The sequence below is a fragment of the Zalophus californianus genome, chromosome 13 (genome assembly GCF_009762305.2).
Source record: "Zalophus californianus isolate mZalCal1 chromosome 13, mZalCal1.pri.v2, whole genome shotgun sequence".
NCBI classification, from domain to species: Eukaryota; Metazoa; Chordata; class Mammalia; order Carnivora; family Otariidae; genus Zalophus; species Zalophus californianus.
In genome coordinates, this window is record NC_045607.1 from 39,392,243 (window position 1) to 39,409,139 (window position 16,897).

A 16,897-nucleotide genomic window follows, 5' to 3' on the forward strand; every position below is an offset into this window, starting at 1 on the left:
CAGCAAGTTTTTAAAAGTAGATACATGGGTTAACGGACATGTGCTATCTATATAAATGAATAATTCTTTTTCAATTAGACCTATTATGCAGGATTAAAAATTGCAAGGCTGAAGATGGGTTTTAGCAGCTTAACTGGGTTGTAAGTCAACATAAATTGGCTGTGGAACAAACCGGAGGTCCTAGGCAGGATTTCAGAAATAACTTCTTGTTAAGTAGAAGTTTTTTAAAGTATGGGGTTGTGTTGATATTTCTTTAAAATTAATATGTTTTAGTCAAATTTAAATCCATAACATCCTTGTAACTTTTATGAAAACATATTTCAATGAAAAATACCTAGCAATAGTTTTTTTTTTTTAAGATTTTTTTATTTATTCATTTGGGGCACAGAGATGGAGGGCATGGGCAGGGGGAGACGCAGAGGGAGGGGAGGAGTCAGGCTCCCGGCCGAGCGGGGAGCCCGATGCGGGGCTCGAACCCAGGACCCCGGGATCATGACCTGAGTGGAAAGCAGACGCTTAACCATCTGAGCCACCCAGGCGCCCCCCCTAGCAATCCTTTTGATTATTTAAAGTACATGGGGCACCTGGGTGGCTCAGTTGGTTGAGTGTCCGACTCTCGATTTTGGCTCAGGGTCATGAGATCCAGCCCCGTGTCCCGCTCTGTGCTCTGCATGGAGTCTGCTTGTCCCTATCCCTCCCCTTTCTCTCTCAAACAATAATTTAAAGAGAGGTTTCTGCTAATAAGCATTACAATAGACACTTGGTTTATTTCAGGTGAAAGCACCAATTCTAAAAAGTTTGGGATTTTTCTTGGTTACTTAGAAAGTATGCATCATTCAATTTTACATCTTCTACTATAAAGCTTAAAATAAAAATGATAGAAAGTATGGGATTTTTGGGATTTGGGGGATTTTTCTTGGTTACTTAGAAAGTATGCATCATTCAATTTTACATCTTATACTATAAAGCTTAAAATAAAAATGATAGAAAGTATGTAAAATATAGTTGGTGATTCCTTCTTCAATAGATTACTGGTATCTCAGATTTCCTTTACTAATTTTCCCATTTTCATATGTATAGGTATGTCTTTACTTTATTATCTTTTTTGTATTTTCAAACCGGAAACGGTAGTGAATGTTTTCTTCATAAGATTTTCAAAACTGGAAACTGTAGTGAATTTTTCTTCAGAAGATACCAAACACTTTTCATGCATAATTTTCAGTTCATGAAGGTATATAATTTTTAGTTTAACAATTCACCCAGAACACTATAAGCAAAAAAAGTGAGATGTAGCATTGGCCACAAGATAGCCTTAAAATGCAAGTTTTTTAATTTGTTTGTTTGAAAGCAGTCCTAAAACTACCAAAATTGAAATTGGATTTTAACAATGTAGATGCATGTCAAAGGTGGAAGTGCTATATTTAAGACATCATATTCATGCATAGATGCTATTATGGTCAAGAGGGCTGTGTGTGTGTATGTTAGAACATATTAGAGAACATATATACGTCAACATACTGCATGTGTGAACTACTTAGTTAAATTGAAAATTCTAGTGGCCACATTACAAAGAAGTAGAAAAAAGTGCTATTTTAATAACGTGCTTAATTTAATCAGTTCACTCAAATATTATTTCAATTACAAACAATGTAAGCAATGCTAGTAAGATTTTTTTGCTATACTACACCTTCAGAATTTGGTGTCTATTTTACAATTAGTGCACATTTCAATTCAGACTAGCCACGTTTTAAGTGTTAAAATGCCGTGTGTTATCCAAAATTTACAGAGATCTCTTAAAACTCAACAGTAAGAAACCAAACAACCTGATTTTAAAAATGAGCCATAACAACCTCACCAAAGGAGTTAGATGGCAAATAGGCATGCAGAAAGATGCTCCACATCATATGTCATGAAAGAAATGCAAATTAAAGCAGGAACGACACCCAAATTAAAGCAATAATGACACCCCACTACATATTATGAGAATGGCCAAAATCCCTAACACCAACAATACTAAATGTTGGAGGATGTGAAGCAATAGGTACTCTCTCATGCATTGCTGGAGGGAATGCAAAATGGTATGGTCTCTTTGGAAGACAGGTGGTTATTTCTTACAAAACTAAACATACTCTTACCATAAGATCCAACAATCACACTCTGTGGTATTTACTCAAAGGAGTAGAAAACTTGTGCTCACACAAAATCCTGCACACGGGCGTTTATAGCAACTTTATTCATAATTTGCAAATATGTCAAATAAACTCTTGTCAATACTTGATAAATATATACATAAAGAATGATAAGGTATGGATTTGTAAAAAAAAATGTGCTTTTTCAAAGAGCAGTGCCTGAAATATGCTAATCATATCACTGTCAAGCTGGTTAAATAAATGTATCATTTTTCTCATCATCACCTGTTTCTGAGAGTAGATGCACCGTAAGTATTTGTATCTGAAAAATGCAGATCCCTTTGTTCCATCAAGAGCTAACTTATTCCCATTTTTGTCACAGTTTAACCAAAACTGAAAATGCATTTTCGCAACCCTCTGTAATAGAATGTAACTTTGAGGAGTGCCTGGGTGTTTCAGTCAGTTAAGCGTGCAACTCTTGATTTTGGCTCAGGTCATGATCTCAGGGTCATGAGATCGAGCCTTAAGTTAGGCTCCGTGTTGAGTGTGGAACTTGCTTAAGATTCTCTAAGATTCTCTCTTTCCCTCTCCCTCTGCCCACCAGCCCCCACCCCTGGCTTGCACATGTTCTCTCTCTCTCTCTAAAAAATAAAATACGATAAAATAGAATGTAACTTTGAGTTAACTGTGAAACCTCTTAATGTTTTATGTGGGCTATTAGAAAATGAAATGTTTATTTAGGAGATGTTAAGACCATCCCATAATTAGTCGTGTTTCTATGGATAAGTAAATGAGCGAAATCATTTGTAGTTTTGAGAGTGAACAGTTAAACTGTGGAATTTCCTGCTGTAGCCAGTTACCCAGTATGGACTCCCTGGGTTTCTGAACTAATGAAGAGAATGGGGATCACAATTTTGTTTCACAATGTGATGTGTTTTTCACTGACTAGAATAAGGTTTAAATTTGTTTCTTTACTAAACAGATAATTCTGAGTTTTTAAAATCACTATTCATTACCCAGTTAGGGAGACTATATTTAATACACCAGAGATTTTACTCATTTGAGACGTTTAGAGGTTTTGTTTTCTTTACCATGTGTTACAGAGATAATGTGTGAAAAACTATATCCTAATCGGATTTGTTCAAAGGGGTTTTGCAAATCATTATCTCCTACAGCAAAACCTTGGACAGTTACAGCAATCATTTCTACCACTTTTGTATTTCTAAGTAAGTGACTGTGTTAATAAACTGGCTTTTCCCCCTGATGGGCCAGTATAATGTAATGCCAGTAGAAACTGCTGAGCAAATTAAGGGACATTATAGCCTTACATTTGTTCACATGAGTTCATATGAAGAGAGGCTATTGCATCAGTAGCTTTGTCCACAGAATATCATGCGACTCTGCTTTTAATAGTTCAGTCTTTTTAATAGAAATTGCAACAAATTCCCTGTGTAAGGTGCTATTTTGATATTAAGTATCACAATTTCAAGAGTTAATTACCATAGTGATGTGATTGGTTTATCTAGAGACTATGAAATAGAGTTGTGTTAGGCCACATCCATATATTTCAATATTTAGTATGTATAAATTACGTATATACACACATATGCATAAATGCATGTCTTTAATATCCTTTTTAATCAAGTGAGGGCCTGAGTAGAATGCTATGACTTGAAGTGTCAACTAGGTGTCTTAAATAAGCAGTCAGTTGAATCACAGATCTGTACTTCTGAAACAAATAACACAACATATTTTAAGAAAAAAGAAAAAGAAGATAGCAGGAGAGGAAGAATGAAGGGGAGTAAGTCAGAGGGGGAGACGAACCAGGAGAGACGATGGACTCTGAAAAACAAACTGAGGGTTCTGGAGGGGAGGAGGGTAGGGGGATGCGTTAGCCTGGTGATGGGTATTGAGGAGGGCACATTCTGCGTGGAGCACTGGGTGTTATGCACAAACAATGAATCGTGGAACACTACACCAAAACAAATTATGTAATATATGGTGATTAACATAACAATAAAAATTAAAAAAATATATAGATAGATATAGAACTATATATATATATATATATGCCACCATTTCCAGAACTAAAACTTTTTAAGGTATTTTTTTCTCTCTGTGTATAAATTCGTTTTATTTAAAAAAATTTGGAAACATTGAATTCAGTTACAGAAATTACTTCCTTGAAATTTTTTTTTGTACTTAGTTTATTTGTAATTTAGTATTTAAAAAAAAATCACTCAGTCTGTGAAGCATTCTGCCTCTTTAATAGAATTTGAATTTTTAGGATATCCTACCATCAATAGTCATGTTCACTCTGTATACATGAATTTTAATGAGCCTTATGATCATGAATTTCTAGTTATGATTTTAAAAACTGTACACTCTTGCATTTAATGAGTAACCAGAGATGCATATTTTTGTTTCCATCAGCAGTTTGGTCTCAACAACAGCTTTAAAGGTTCAGGTTCACTTTGAGTTCAAGTAGATAAACTGTCCAAAATATTATGCAGCTCAGATAGAATTAAACTCCTTGTTAGAGCATATTAGTTTACTCCAGAAAGTGTTATTCAAAGAGATGAGAGTACATGGGAAGACAAAGACAACAGAAAATCAAATAGAAGGATCAATATATTGCCCAGAAACTAAGAAATTATTGACCCATGTATATGCATTTTCACAGGAGAAAGCAAAAGAACTACAATTAATAAAATAACTTCGGAGTGAAGTTTCTTAACATGAAAATGGAAAAGGAATAAAAAAATGAGGGTCTTATATGTGGGTATGATATATAACCAATCTAGAATTTTAGTAAATTTTTAGCTTCATTTTAAATAACTCTTTAGTTTCTTCTATCTATAATATTGTACCATATTATTCTGCATATAGACCATGCCATCCCCTCATTGTGCTCACAAGAGGGAGAATAGAAGTGAAGGAATGAGGCAAGTGTGATATTTCCAGTTATTTAACAAGCTTGCCAGTAAGACACCGGCTCATCATCTGTCTATAAATCCAAGTCCACACCATCTCCTAGGAATCTAAGATTGATACAGCAGTAGTACCTCACACTTGACTTTTCCACTTATATAAATTAAATATACAATTATTCTGCTTCTTTGTTTTTTCTTGTCCCAGTTCTCTAAAGGTCCATATCATCTCCTGGTAAACTTTCATTTTCACCCAGTTTTGGTCTACTCTAGTTTTGACCTCCAAGAGCCATGCACTATGCTCTTCTTGTCTTGAACAATTTATCTTACTTAATCGTGGCCCAAGCGGTGTTTTTCTTCAGGACAGCTCCTAAAACAGTCTATTTACTAAACCTCCCCACTCTCTGTTACCCATAACAAGAGAGGAGATCTCCTAATTCATCAAGAAAAAAAAAATATCTCATTTTCTGCGGTTATTTATTGTATTAGTGAACTTTTTCTTCTTCCTCGTATAAACTCTTGATCGTGATAGAGCATCTTCGCTGTCTCTGGGTTTTCTAAACTTTTCAGGGACAGAGAAAACGAGGAACAAGATCACACATTTATAAAGCTAGATTAGATCTCTTAGCTTTGCCTAATTCAAGACAGAAACCATCTTCTTATCCTAGTAGATTTCAAGTCTTATCATAAAAACAAATTAATACAATAAAATAAATTTTTAAAGTTTTTATTTAAATTCCAGTTAATTAACATACAGTGTAATATTAGTTTCAGTTGTCCAAGATAGTGATTCTACCCTTCCATACATCACCCCTGGTGCTCATCACAGCAAGTGCCCTCCTTAATCCCCATTCCCTATTTCACTCATTGCCCCCACCCACCTCCCATCTGGTAACCATCAGTTTGTTCTCCATAGTTATGAATGTGTTTCTTGGTTTGGTCTATCTCTCTCTTTTATTTTCCTTTGCTCATTGGCTTTGTTTCTTAAATTCCACATATGAGTGAAATCATATGGTGTTTGTCTTTCTCTGACTCATTTTACTTAGCATAAGACTCTCTAGCTCCATCCATGTCATTGCAAATGGCAAGATTTGCCAACAGAAAGCACATTCTAGCATTTAATGCCCTATTGATTCCCTGCCAAAAGGAGAAAGATGTTGAACTGTCCTCACTTAAGGAGAATTGCACTTTGAAGACTGGCTGTCAGTTCACAGCATGAAGCAAATGTTTCAAAAAAAAAAAAAAAACCACAACTGTGGAGCTACAGCAAATATGAGAAAGTGAAAATCATAAATTTAACATTTTTCACTTCCTCCCTTTTTTCAGTAGACATTTATAAAGAAAATCTGTTTATTAGGTTCTGACATGACAGTCAAAGAAAATAAGCTAAATTGTTGCAGCAATTATAATCATGGCAAATGGGACATATCTTGGTTTGATTCTTCATTTTGACAAGAAGCAAACATTGGGAACATACAGGATGAACAGGTCACGAGATGTTCACCACAGATTGTTAAATCTCAGGTCACTAACTGCAACTCTTAAGTGTCTCACTCAGTCATTCAAAGATCTCCATGCTGGTGCCCTAATATGACTTTGCAATCTTCTTCAAACTACTCAACTTATACTGCATTTTCACTAGTTTTCTTTGCTTTCATTTCCTTCCTTCCTTCTTTCCTTTCTTCTTTCTTTCTACCCCAGTGTCCCCCATCTCATCCATTTTGTTACTCTCCTATATATAAATGACCTATATTCTTTTGCTCTGTTCTCTGTTTGGTATATGTCCCACCCAATTCTCATATAGTCAAAATCCACCCATCCTTCAAGGTCTAATTCAAATTCATGCTACCCTTAGACAAATATCTACAGAAAAATATATAATTCCCATCTCTAAACTAGCAATGAATTTATCTGAAATAATCTTTTGGAACCTAATACTGTATTACATGATTTATAGTAAAATATAATGGCCTTTTCCCTGCTTGTAAATATCAGGATGAATTAATCTTTATATATCTCATAATGGGCATCTAATTACAATGTAATCAATACCTATTCATTTTTTTTATTGAATGGTTATTTACCATTATTGCACCAAAAATAATGAGGTCTCATGGACAGTGAAGTGCAGTGCTGTAAAGATTCCAGGAGTCATTCTTGGCATCTGGACTGGTAGCAAAGGTCCAAAGAATTCATGGGAAATTACGTGGCTGTATAAATTCAACAGTTTCCAAATTGCTTCAGGGGATCCGGAAGCAAATTATGAAACAATTAGGGCCACCTGGGTTAACTCAGCACTACTTTTACAAATTGCTACAAATACACTTTGTGGGAAATTAGAGACTCTGTGTGGTGCCTTACAGTTCTTTCAGATACTTAATTCTACATATTTCCAGATCGCCCTGCCAACTGGTATGCCAGAACTTCCTGAGAGAAGGAAAAATCCAATACACGTACAAATGCTGACAATTCTGCCCAAAGTCCTTTGTTTCATAAAAGGTAAAATAATGGTTCTAGCTAGTTATTGCATACTAATCATTCATTAATTTATAATCACCATGAATAATTATCTAATATGGTCCAGGAATTTATAATAATAAAGATGTGGTATGTGATTTCAAGGTGATTTGTGTAGCTTTATTTTTCTTAAATGTAATTTTTAGTATACACATAGGAACCATATTCACATAAACTACCACCACAACCCAGGTTTGGTGCAATAGGATTAGTGATTTTCTCTAAGGATTTTTTTTTTTTCCTTTTTTAATGCAATCAGTTGAACAGATTTTTACAACTTCTTATCTTGAGGTCAATTACATAACGTTAGACCTTCTAAAAGAAACTGAGATTGATTTGGTTTTGAAGTAAAAAGATTTATACATTTTAGTTCAAAGGGTTTGTGGTCTCTGAGAATCAGTGCTAGATTGCTGACAATAGCAGAGATCATTGATAGGTTCTCTAAATACATTTTATTCCTCTGACCAAATTTGTAATTATGAAGGATAGAATATGTACTATTAATTACTTTGCATAAATTTATAGTGAGATCTTCTGTATGCAACTTGTAAGGAATTAAGTGAGGAATTATTTCCCAAGGAATTAATTCTCCAGATCACTGAAACTATTTCATCTAAAAATTAGTGTTTATTTTAAAATTTTGACAAAATTTTTCATGAATTTATTTTCTTGGTTTGTAAAGATATTATACTGAAGATAAAACCTTGAGCGAGTAGAAAAGTAGAAATTGTTAGTCAAGCTTATTGATTTTAAAGGTATAGAAAATAAGTCCAGCCAGTGGCAGAACCAACACTACTAACTGAGGTTCCTTATTCTTTTTGACATTCCATGTTGATTTCCAATAAATTAACCTATACTTTTCCCAGAACAGTCTTTTTGATTATCATTAATACCCTACCTTCAGTTTGAGTGCAATGTGACCCCTAGAGATGTTTGGGTATGATATGGTTTGTTGTGATTTAAAGTAAGTAATTTATTTTGGAGTGGAGTTGGTATTTAGAAATGCCAATTTCAAATGGATGGACTGATTTTAATTGCAAATTTATGACCAATCCTTAAATAAATAGATGATAATGAAGAAAATTAACATTTTTCTTAATAGTTAGGGATCATGTTTTTGTCAGATGTGCCTCAGATGGAAAATGTAAGGCTGAAATAAGAATTTCTGCATTTTTAACTAGCTGTGTGCTGTAACTGTAGCTTCTTCAGGAAGATAAATGGCATATTCTCCAAATAACCACTATTGACTAGTAATGGATTCAGTTTTCAAACATGTATGTCAGTCTTTTTCAATGTGTTTTGCTATTTGGTTGACATCATAGGTAGGGTTGGTTGCTTGTTAGAAATCTAGATCTTGGTTCCCACCCAGAATTGACTGGACAAACCTCTAGAAATGGGGTCAGGTAATCTGCATTTTGAAGAAGTAACAAAGGGATTCTTATACACACTAAGAACAAAAACACCTGTCATCGTGTCAAACATTTATGAAATACAAGTAAATGTTTTATTCATTAAATTTTTGTTCAGGACTTTAAATAGGATAAACATCCTCCTATTTTCCATTTGCCTTGGGTCTGGGCCTTATTTCTGGAATTTGGCTTTTGATTTCATATCCTTCTGAAGTTAGGGAAGACCAGGAAAGAGCCATGTAAAAAGAGACCCTGAACCTCAACAGAGAGTCTGGTGTTACAGCTCCTCTGGGATACTCGCCTTTCAGAAATAGGACAGGTTTTTTTTCTCTATCGTGAACCATATGGTTGCTCCAAGTCAATGGGGTAAAGTTTCAATTATGTCATCAACTATTAGAGAGATCAACCGTTGTTTTATATTATAAAATCATGAAGCTATCAGAGTCTGCTAAGAAACAAAGAAATATTGAATTCACCCATTGATTTATTCAGTGAGTATTTATTGAGAATCTACTCTGTGATTGCAATAGAACAGTGAGAAAAAAACTGATTAAAATCGCTATTCTTATGGAAATTGCATTTTTAGTGGTTTGTGAATATAAGAATTGAATCTCCTGAGACAGTGAAATGTAAGCAACATATGAAAGGTATGGATAAATGGAAGAAAAATATTTGTGGTAAAGGGAACAGTGAGTACAAGTACTCTGATGGAGAAGTATTCTGGTTATGCTTGAGAAACAGCAGTTGTGACTGAAATAAAATAATCTGAGGACACTAATCATGTCAGAGAGGTACTGCTAAGTGGCAGCAATATAATGAAGGAGCTTGTTGGTCTACCAAAGAACTTCAACTTTTACTCTAAGTAAAATAAGAAGCCTGCAGAGGTTTAGAGCAAAATAGTGACAGTGTTTTAGGTTTAAATAGTCACTGTAGGTGCTATGTTGAACAGACTACAGAGGAAAAAGGAAGGATGCAAGGTAATCTGTTGCTATTATCTAGGTAAGAAATAATGAAGAGTTAGATCAGAATAGTAATCGGAGAGATAGTAATATCTGGTCAGACTCTGGATATATTTTGAAGGTAAAGTGAATATGACCTGTTGGTTGATTTTTAAGATGGAGTGGGAGAGTAAAAGAGAGTTAAAAACAACTCCAAGTTTTTGCTTTGAACAACTGGAAGACTTTTTTTTTTAATTTTTAAATTTTATTGTTAGTCACCATAAATATTAATTTTTGATGTGGTGATCCATGATCCATTGTTTTCGTATAACACGCAGTGCTCCATGCAGTACGTGCCCTCCTTAATACCCATCACCGGGCTAACCCATCCCCCCTCCCCCCTCCCCTCTAGAACCCTCAGTTTGTTTCTCAGAGTCCATAGTCTCTCATGGTTCATCTCTCCCTCCAATTTGCCCCCCTTCATTTTTCCCTTCCTTCTCCTAATGTCCTCCATGCTATTCTTTATGTTCCACAAATAAGTGAAACCATATGATAATTGACTTTCTCTGCTTGACTTATTTCACTTAGCATCATCTCCTCCAGTCCCATCCATGTGGATGTAAAAGTTGGGTATTCATCCTTTCTGATGGCTGAGTAATATTCCATTGTATATATGGACCACATCTTTTTTATCCATTCATCTGTTGAAGGGCATCTTGGCTCTTTCCACAGTTTGACTATTGCGGACATTGCTGCTATGAACACTGAGGTGCATAGGGCCCTTCTTTTCACTACATCTGTGTCTTTGGGGTAAATACCCAGGAGTGCAATTCCTGGTTAAAAATAGAGCATAGCTCTATTTTTAACTTTTTGAGGAACTGCCACACTGTTTTCCAAAGTGGCTGTACCAACTTGCATTCCCACCAACAGTGTAAGAGGGTTCCCCTTTCTCCACAACCTCTCCAACATTTGTTGTTTCTTTCCCTGTCCATTTTTGCCATTCTAACTGGTGTAAGGTGGTATCTCAATGTGGTTTGGATTTGAATTTCCCTGGTGGCTAATGATGCTGACCATGTTTTCATGTGTCTGTTAGCCATTTGTATGTCTTCTTCAGAGAAGTGTCTTTTCACGTCTTCTGCCCATTTTTTGATTTGATTATTTGTTTTTTGGGTGTTGAGTTTGAGAAGTTCTTTATAGATCTTGGACACCAGCCCTCTTTAACAAAGATAGGAGATGACTGAGAGAATAGCAGTTTTGGAGGGAAAATCAAGAGTTTAGATTTGGAAATCTTAACTTTGTTACATTTGGATACCTTTTTGACATCTAACTAGAGAGCATAAGCTGTTGAATATGAACATCTTGTATTAAGGAGAGAGAGCTTCTTTGGAAACACAAATGTGAAACCATTACCATGTAACTAGTATTTAACTCCAAGAACCAAGATTAAGTCAACAAGGGAATTAGTGTTGGTAGAGAAAGTAAAAGGACTGAGGTTTGTGCCATAGGGCACAAAACTTTAAGTAGCCTGGGAGATGAAGAAGATGCAGCAAAGGATTCTGCAAAGAAGCACCCAGTAAATTAAAGAGACATCTGGAAGTGTGTAGTGTTCTAGATGTCAGCTGAGAAAAGTGTTTCAGGGGGAGTATGGCAAAATTTGTAAAATGCTACTGGGAAGTACAGTCATATGAACACAGATGATTTCCCATTGGACTTAATAATGTAGAGGTCATTGAGAATAACTATCCTTTGTATGAAGAAAATTATATGGGAGGAAGGCGGAATTATTGCAGTGAAGGCCTTGAGTGAAGTCAGTTATACAAAAGATGCCCACTTGGCTCAGATAGTATTATGGGCAGTTCATCAAAAATTTGAGTGACCATACATCACAGTTTGCCCAGGGCAGTCCCAGTTTACCTGGGGCAGTACTGATTGAGGTTTATGGTAATTACCAAAAACACCTTTTTTCACTATCAAAAGTGTTTCAGTTTTGACAATAAAATATGTGGTCACATTATCTATAATAACATCATTAAAAGTTGTGCTCTTAAACTAAAAGCAAAGCCAGTCAATATAATACTACTTTTAGCCAGTCATATTTAGCTACATTAGTGCAGATGTGGAAGCAGTGGAGATGCAGATTTAACCAGAGATGCATGCATGTTTGTCAGCACAGTTAGATGAAGAAAGGGATGAGTGAGAGAGTTAAGGATATACGCAGAAAGTTTGCGTGTCATCCTTGTGCAGGGGCCATGCTAATCTTCTCTGTATCATTCCAATTTTAGTATATGTGCTGCCAAAGCGAGCACAATGCAGAAAGTTTGCAATGCTTAACCATTAGATTCAATAGTGTTAGGGAAAGGAAATGAGGAGGTGAGGGGGGGATAAAGGGTGGTGGTATCAATAGAATATAAGTTCCAATGGAGTTGAGTGTTTCCTCAATTTGTGGAACTAGAAGAACTGAGAGAGAACAAGAAGAGATGGTGCTCACAGAACAGAATGTTGGAAACTGAGGTTGAGTTCCAATGTACGACCTTGAAAATAAGGGCTGAAGTCAAAAGTAGAGTATAACATTGCTGGAGGAGAGAAGTTCAAGGATCAAATAGACCAGATTGGACAGATCATCCAGATATTTATATAAAAAGTAATAGGACTAGTATTGTGTAGGAGAGAGTGACAATAATTTAGGAATTAGTACGTTTGAAAAATGAGGCAGAGTGACCTTGAAGTCTGTTGATGACCCAAATTAGGAGGAGTTCTTGGCTATATTAATCCCATGACGTGAAATTCAAAGCTAGGTACTTTCAGAGAGGGAAGAGAGAAATGATCTGAAAGTATTACTAAAGAGAAATAAAGACACCTATCTACCTCAAAAGCTAGTGATAAAATGTGGTGTGGTAATAAAAATATTGAACAGTTAAGAAGGGTATGAGAGAGTCAGTATCTTCATGAGATAATTCAGCTTTTAGGTAAAATAAGGTGCTGAAAGAGTTGTTGAGATAGTAGGTTAAGATTAGAGAAAATTGTGTCAATGATGGGACATAAGTTCCAAAGGACATAATGGAAAGGTTTTAGGAGTGTGAGAGGGTGGGGGATGAGTCATAAAAGATAGACTGATGTGAAAAAGAAATAAAAAAAATCCCATTTAAATTATATTTAAAAGAATAAAATACGGGAGCACCCAGATACATAAAGCAGTTAATCACAGACCTAAAGGAACTAATTGATAGTAATATAATAATAGTAGGGGACTTTGATACCTTACTTACATCAATGGATATATCATCCAAAATGAAAATGAACAAGGAAACAGTGGCTTTGAATGACACATTGAACCAGATGGATCTAATAGATAGCTTCAGAACACTCCATCCTAAACCAGCAGAATACACATTATTTTCAAGGACACATGGAACATTCTCCAGAGTAGATCACATAGTAGGCCACAAAACAAGTCTCAAAAAATGTAAAAAGATTGAAGTCATACCACGCATCTTTTCTGACCACAACACTATAAAACTAGAAATCACCCACAAGAAAAAATCTGGAAAGACCACAAATGCATGCAGGTTAAATAACATGCTACTAGACAATGAATGGGTCAACCAAAAAATCAACGAGGAAATCAAAAAATACATGGAGACAAATGAAAAAAAAAAAAAACCCACAATGGTCCAAAATCTTTGGGATTCAGCAAAAGCTGTTCTAAGAGTGAAGTTTATAGCAAAACAGGACTACTTCAAGAAGCAAGAAAAATCTCAACTATACAACCTCAAAAATCTACCTTATACCTAAAGGAGGTAGAAAAAGAACAAACAAAACTCCAAATCCATAGAAGGAAATAATAGATTAGAATAGAAATAAATGAAATAGACACTAAAACAAACAGTAGAACAGATCAATGAAACCAGGAGCTGATTCTTTGAAAAGATCAAAAAATTGATAAGCCTTTAGTCAGGCTCATCAAAAAATAAATAAATGAGAGAGAGCTAATTCAAACAATCAGAAATGATAGAGGAGAAATAACAACTGACACCACAGAAATAAAAAGGGTTATAGGAGAATATTATGAAAAATTATATGCCAACAAAGTGAACGATATAGAGGAAATGGATAAATTCCTAGAAACATATAACCTCTCAATACTGAAGCAGGAAGAAATAGAAAATTTGAACAGAACAATTACCAGCAATGAAATTGAATCAGTAATCAAAAAACTCCCAACAAACAAAAAAGTTCGGGACCAGGTGGCTTCACAGGGGAATTCTACTAAACATTTAAAGAAGAGTTAATAGCTCTTCTCAAACTGTTCCAAAAATTGAAGAGAAAAAGGCTTCCAAATTGATTCTATGAAGCCAGCATTACCCTGATACCAAAACCAGATAAAGACAATACAAAAAAAGAGAACCACAGGCCCAATATCTCTGATTAACATAGATGCAAAAATCCTCAACAGAATATTAGCAATCTAAATCCAAATCCAACAATACATTTAAAAATCATACACAGTGATCAAGTGTGACTTATTCCTGGGATGTAAGGGTGGTTCAATATTTGTAAATCAATTAATGTGATACATATCACATCAACAAGAGAAATGATAAAACCCATGATCATTTCAATAGACTATAAGATGTTGATGAGAGAAATTGAAGAAAGTCACAAATAAGTGATAAGATGTCCTGTGCACATGGATTAGAATAATTAATATTTTCAAAATATCCATTCTGCCCAAAGCAATATACAGATTCAGTGCAAACCCTATCAAAATTCCAATAGCATTTTTCAAAGAAATAGAAAAAAAAACTTAAAATTTGTGTGGAGCCACAAAAGACATTTTATAGACAAGCAATCTTGAGAAAGAAAAACCGGGAGCATCACATTTCCTGATTTCAAACTATATTACAAAGATACCATAATCAAATCAGTATGCTTTGGTATAGAAACAGATATAAAGATCAATGGAACAGAATAAAGGCCCCAGAAATAAATCCATGCAATATAGCCAGTGAATTTATGACAAAGGAGCCAAGAATACACAATGGGTGAAGGATAGTCTCTTCAATAAATGTTTAGGAAAATGAGACAGCCACATGTAAAAAATTAAACTGGACCCCTATCTTATACACACACAAAAAATCAATGAAAAATGGTTTAAAGACTTAAATTTAAGACCCGAAACTGTAAAATTCCTAAGAGAAAATAAGAGACTAAGCTCCTGATAAAGTTTTGGCAATAGTTCTTTGGATTTGACACTAAAAGCAAAGGCAATCTTCCAAAAAAGAAAACTTCAGGCCAAGATGACTTTACTATCAAATTCTACTTAATATTTCAAAAAGAAATAACACCAATTCCATATAATCTCTTCTACACAACAGAAGAGGGGATGATTCTCAACTCATTTCATGAGGTCAGTATTACCTTAATACCAAATCAGATAAAGATATTATAGGAAAACCTACAGATCAATATCCCTCTGAACATACATGTAAAAGTCTTCAACAAAATATTTTTAAATAAAATCTGGAATGTGTGAGGGTAATGCAGCATGACAAAGTGAGAGCTATCTCAGGAACACAGGAGTGATTCAATATTTGAAAATTAACTAACATTATTTACCATATTAACATGATAAAATAGGGGTCACCCCAAAATATAAGTTTATATGCAGGTGTTTTGTTCCTTTCTATGACTTCTTCCTTTCTGAAATTTATCCCCTCAATTTCCCACTGTTCTAAACATTCTGATCTTTGTTCTCTAGTATCTCAAGATACTGAAACTGCAGACTTTCTACTTGGGTTACAGTCACTCAGCATTCTTGGGTTCTGTAGGATTCTGTCATGGTAAAGCTTTCTAAAACGAGTATCCAGAATGGTTCTGGGTAGCAGAATTTTGAGATAGTGCCCAAGATTCTATCCCTTGGTGTATCCATTCTGTACAAACCTTGGTGAAATTTCCCTTGGTGAAAGAGGTTTGAAGCATAAGGGAGAATTTCATGTACAGAAAATCCTCTGTTGTTGACTTTGAAGATGGAGGGAGTTATGTGGCAAGAACGTAAGAGCAGGATCCGGAGCTGGGAGAAACTCCCTGATGGTAGGCAGCAAATAACTGAATTCTGCCAATGTCCGAATGACCCTGAAAGAGGGCACTGCGCTCCAGATGAGAACACAGCTATCTGGCACCATAATATCAGTCCCGTGAGAACCAGAACAGAGAACCCAGCCTAACGTGCAGTCCTCTGACCTACAGAACTGCGAGATAATAAATGAATGTTGTTTTAAGCTAAGTTTATGGTACACAGCCCTAGAAAGCGAATACAGGATTCCTTGTTTCTAAGATCATGTTTCTCCTGGTTTTGTGCTTAGTTTTCATAATTCTACAGTGCCTCAAATAATTTTGTTTTTCCTTTGTCTAATCTCTATAATTGTCTTTGTGAAGATTATTCCTATATAAGCTACTTTGCTATTACAAAAAATGAACTCTCTTACTTATGAGACTTACTATGTGGATTAAAGCATATTTTTCATATTTTCCTAATATGTGCAGGTTTTTCATAACTACCTGGTTTTGCAGATTACCTATCTTAAAATATTGTCAGAAGCGGAACATTCATATACATTTTAATGGCAGCACTCTATGGACCTGAAGTTCTACAGGAAGTCAGAAGCAGATACTGAGAATCTTAGGAATGAAGTTTCTGTTCCCTGATGACTACATGCATAATTACTGCACTGGATCTAAGATCATAGGGAATTTTTTTTTTCACTCTGATTCATTTAAGGAAGGAAATCACAAGTGTGATCATGCCAGAACAGAAAACTTCAAGATCTATTCAGCCTCTACATTTTATACAGTCATAGTCAAAGGCAGGCCAAGAGATACAGAGTGAAAGGCAAGCCTCAACATAGAAGTGGACCTGAAAATTAAAATTAACACAAACCATTCAGCAACATAACTTGGTTGACATTGTAACACTG

General features: G+C 35.1%; 1 non-coding gene across 1 annotated transcript; it reads right to left on the bottom strand.

The window, feature by feature from the left end:
• Nucleotides 1-12,121: 12,121 nt before the first annotated feature.
• On the bottom strand, nt 12,122-12,229 carry LOC113935240. Its single transcript, XR_003523979.1, has one exon. It is a non-coding gene; the product is annotated as a U6 spliceosomal RNA (small nuclear RNA).
• Between the last annotated feature and the right edge of the window lie 4,668 nt (nt 12,230-16,897).